Source organism: Chinchilla lanigera, unplaced genomic scaffold (genome assembly GCF_000276665.1).
Source record: "Chinchilla lanigera isolate Chin_1 unplaced genomic scaffold, ChiLan1.0 scaffold00066, whole genome shotgun sequence".
Classification (NCBI taxonomy): Eukaryota; Metazoa; Chordata; class Mammalia; order Rodentia; family Chinchillidae; genus Chinchilla; species Chinchilla lanigera.
The window spans coordinates 12,507,318-12,511,653 of record NW_004955467.1 but is presented as its reverse complement, the minus strand read 5'-3'; positions in this window follow the sequence as shown (position 1 = coordinate 12,511,653).

Below are 4,336 nucleotides of genomic sequence, written 5' to 3'. Positions count from 1 at the left end.
ACTAGGACTAGAGGTCCCACTTGACCCAGTTATTCCCCTTCTTGGTATCTTCCCAAAATAATTAAAAGCATGATACCGCAGTGATGTATGCACGCCTAAGTTTATAGCAGCTAGCAGGACAGTTTGTAATAGTTAAATCTTGGAAACAACCCAAATGCCCATCAACTGATGAATGGATAAAAAAGATTATGTTTTTTTTTTATACAATGGAGAAGTACTCAGCCTAAAGAAGGATAAACTTGAGACATTTATACCTAAGTGGATAGATTTTGAGACCATACTCTTAAGTGAAATAAATTGGGCATACACCTGTAAATATCACATTGTTTTTCTGGTGTGAGAAGCTGAAAGCATAAATAAGAACCAAAATTTATAATAGGTGTTGTGAAATAGGAAGAGATTGTTCAAAAGGAAAGGGGAACTAGGGAGGGTGGAAGGGAAAGGAAGGAAGGGAAAAGAAAAAAAATGAGAAGAGAAGGATAAAGTGGAAACAAAGCTTTGTAAATAAGGAGAAGAGGGGTTGAAGGAAGGGAGGGGGAGGGGGAAGAAAAGAAGAATCGAGACACATCATGTACACGGACAGATTCCTTGTGATGAATGAACGTGGTCATTATGCACATCTGAATTGTACCAATAAACTTAATGAAAACTATTTCATAATAAACTTGAAGGTAATAAAAAAAAAAGTCAGGGGCCTGTGAGCGCTGGCCTGCAGGCAGCCTGCCTTGTCATCTCTCTTTTGTTGGACTCTGAGCTAATAATGGTTTTATTTGTTTGTTTAGGAAAATACATCCCCCCCCCCCCCTGCAGTAGCTCCCTAAGCTCCATGAGATGAACTCTGTGGGAGGGGACCGCTTACGGCCCTGCCTGGGATGGGCACCCAGAGCACACCCAGGGATAGACCTTCCCCCCTGCAAGGGGCGGTCCTCTGAGAGCAGAACAGGGAGGACAGTGGCCCCTTGTGTCGGTTTGGGGGATATCTTGCAAGGGAGAACAATATAATACAGGACACATATTTTCTAAGATTATTTATAATAGTCACCCAAAGAATGATACACGAGAGAGTGCAGGAAATCTGTCCACACACTAAGACCAAGGAATCTAGCCGAGGGCCTGGATCCCATGGCAATGTCCTGCACGAGTCCTGCACGAGTCCCGCTGGAGCTCGTAACAATGCCTCCCACAAATCCAACTGGAGGTCCAGAGCCCACGACAACATCTTACACAGGCCTGTATCACAGATCTGTGCTGGGAAGGCCCAGAGATCAGTGATGGAATCTAGGAAGTCTGTGCAGCGGGGTGAAGGATCTGTGCTAGCAGGCTGAGGGACCTGCCTGGAAGATGGAGCCAGGAAGCGACGCTCAAAGTAAGAACCAGAGGCTCCCCTGAAAAGTAGCACAGCCATCCTCAGCAACTATGAGGTCCCGGGCTCCCCCAGTGACGAAGACAGCTGAGTTCCCATCAGGAAAGCCGACGCAGCAAGCTTCTCCAGGAGACTGAGCTGTGCACCTTCTTCCCCTCCAGAGCCTGGAAGCCATGTGCAAGTGAGGACCAGAGCTCCCCCAAAGTGAACCGAAGCCATTCTCAGTGCCAACAAGGCCCCGAGCTCCTCGGAGGATGAAAACAGCTCAGTTCATCAGGAAAGCCAGCATGATGAGCTCCTCCAAAAGAACCTACAGCTCGTTACAGGTTTTACCAGCTTCCACCAGCCTCTCTTAGCTCCCAACAGCCTCACTTCGTCTTCTCCAGTTCTGCCTCTTATGCTGCGGGCAACAGTCCTCAGGTGGGCCTCCCACACCCAGCACTGTGCTTATTCAGGTCAGCTGGGGGTTATAAGTGGACCACCAGTGGTCCGTCCACCACACACCTTGTCACCTTCCCATGCTCCTTCCTTCCACCCTGATCTGCTATGGGAAGGCTCTGAGGTGGAGGAACCTGAGCAATGAAGGAACACTCCATGAACAGATAAGAAGACAGAGGTCCAGAGGCAACTGCAGGTCCTGCCTCTGCGCCTGGATAGCTAAGTCACTGAAGAACTCCTGATTCACGATTGTCCTCTAGAAGGTGCATGTTGATGCCAATTCTTGGGTTCCCTAGTAGTGGTGAGCTGATCCACTAGACACTTGGGACTCCACAGAAAAAAAAAAAAAAAAAAAAAAAAAAAATTTAGTGCCATTTTCACCTTGGTCTTTGGCGACACCTAGTGGTCACAGGTCACCATTACTCCAACTTGCCTTAAAGGCCGCTCCTCAGGACCTGAGGATACCTAGTCATCTCGGTTCTCACTTGATGGAAGGGTAGAGAGCAGTGCTCACCTGTCTGAAATCCCGCTGCAATTTCTCTCTCTCTTTATTCCTCTTTTTTGATGTGTGTGGTGCTGGAGATGGAACCCAGGGCCTCTGGCACGCTAAGTAAGTGCTCTACCACTGAACTGCACCTCACTTCTCTTTTATTGTTTTTTTTTCTGTTTTCATTTTATTATTTATTTGTTTGTTTATATTTACTTATTTTTGAGTCAGGGTCTTACTCTGTAGTGCAGGCTGGCCTCAAACTCACTAGCCCAGGCTGGCCTTGAACGCAAGTGATCCTCCTGCCTCAGCCTTCTGAGTGCTGGGAGTATAAGGGTGTGCCACCATGCGCAGCTTGGTGCAGAGTTCTTGAGGGGCAGGGTTGCAGGCAGAGGGGGTGCTGATGGTGCCGAGCAGGCATGAGCTTCCATGTTTGGGGAGCAGAAAGCATCATGGTGGAAGCAGTATAACCTGGCTGTATAAGAGAAGTGGGGTTGGGTGGCGGGGTAAACTCAGGTCTGAGGCCAGAGGAAGGGGCTTGGTTTTACTCCAGCAGGGGTGCAAAGCGTTTGGAAAGCCTTCTCGCCGGGCTGAGGATGCTGCTCAGGGATAGAGAGTGTGGTTGGAATGTATTCCATCCCCAGCATTGGCAGGGGGGCAAGAAAAATAATCCCCTAGCTGTATTATTTACTTACTTATTTGTGTGTGTGTGTGTGTGTGTGTGTGTGTGTGTGTGTGTGTGTGTGTATAAAATACTTTTTTGGGGGGGTACCAGGAATTGAACTCAGGGCCTTGCACTGAGTTTTTGGGGGGGTACCAGGAATTGAACTCAGGGCCTTGCACTTGCCAGGCAGGCACTTACACCACTGAGCTACATCCCCAGCCCTGTGTGTGTGATACTGAGGACTGAACCCAGGGCCTTCACTGTGAGCTACATTCCCAGCCCTTTTCACTTTTGATTTTGGGACAGCGTCTCACTAAGTCGCCCAGGCTGGGATCGACCTTGGGCTCCCCTCAGCTTCCCAGCGCGCAGGGGTACAGTGCGTGCCGCCACGCCTGCCTCGCTCCGGTTTACGAAGAGGGGAAGTGACCTGGTGACCGTGAACGGATGAACCGAGGTCCTCGGGCTGCTGTGCGTGTGGCCTGGCGGGGGCTGGGGGAGGCGGAGGGGGCGGGCGGCGTCCCAGGATGGAGCTCTAGGCGAGGGACGATGCCGCCTGGGCTGGGCTGCTAGCGATGGACAGGAAAAGCGGCACAGTGCGTTCGGAGGCAGTCAGCAGCGCATGTGCGGCCAGAATGTGTGTAGCGGGCGCTCACGAGTTTTCACCTGGCGGGTGGTGGTGCAGTAACAGGTCGGAACAGAGCGAGGGAGGAGGAAGCAGGAGGCGGCACGAAGGCCGGAGGTGCCTGTAGGACTTCGGGCGGGCCATCAGGGAGGACAGGTAAGTGAGGCTTGGGAGGGGACCGAGCCTGGGGATTCGGATTTGGGACACCATGGTGCCAGAGGTGTGTGTGTGTGCGCGCGCACGTATGTGAGAGAGAGACAGAGAGACACAGAGACGGACAGAAGGAGAAGGCGCGCTTGAGGCCACTCAAGGCCTACTTATTACCAGCAGCAGAGGATGACAGTCCAGCTCCGCAGGCCGAGCAGCAGGGCAGGACCCCAAGCAGAAGGGCTTCAGGAAGGCCCAGGTCCGCCGGGCCCACAGTGCTGAGAATCAGGTGTGCCTGAAGGACAGGGAGACTGTGGCCATTTGGTCCGGCTGCAAGGAGGGCATTTGCTGAAGCCCTGAGTGCCGAGGACGCCCCGGAGAGCACGGAGCGCTGGGTGAAGACGGGGTCTGTGACTGCCGCGAGGCTGAGAAGGCAGCAGGGCGCCGCCTGGGGATGAAGGGGCGCATTGGTAGAAAGGTAGAGGGCGGCGCCTCTGACTCTACACGTGGGGTGATCTGCTGGGCGAGGGCTCCTGCAGGCAGAGCGGTGGGTAATGCGAGGACACGGTCTCTGAGGCAGCAGAAACGCCAAGGGTTCAAGGCCAGCCTGGGCTA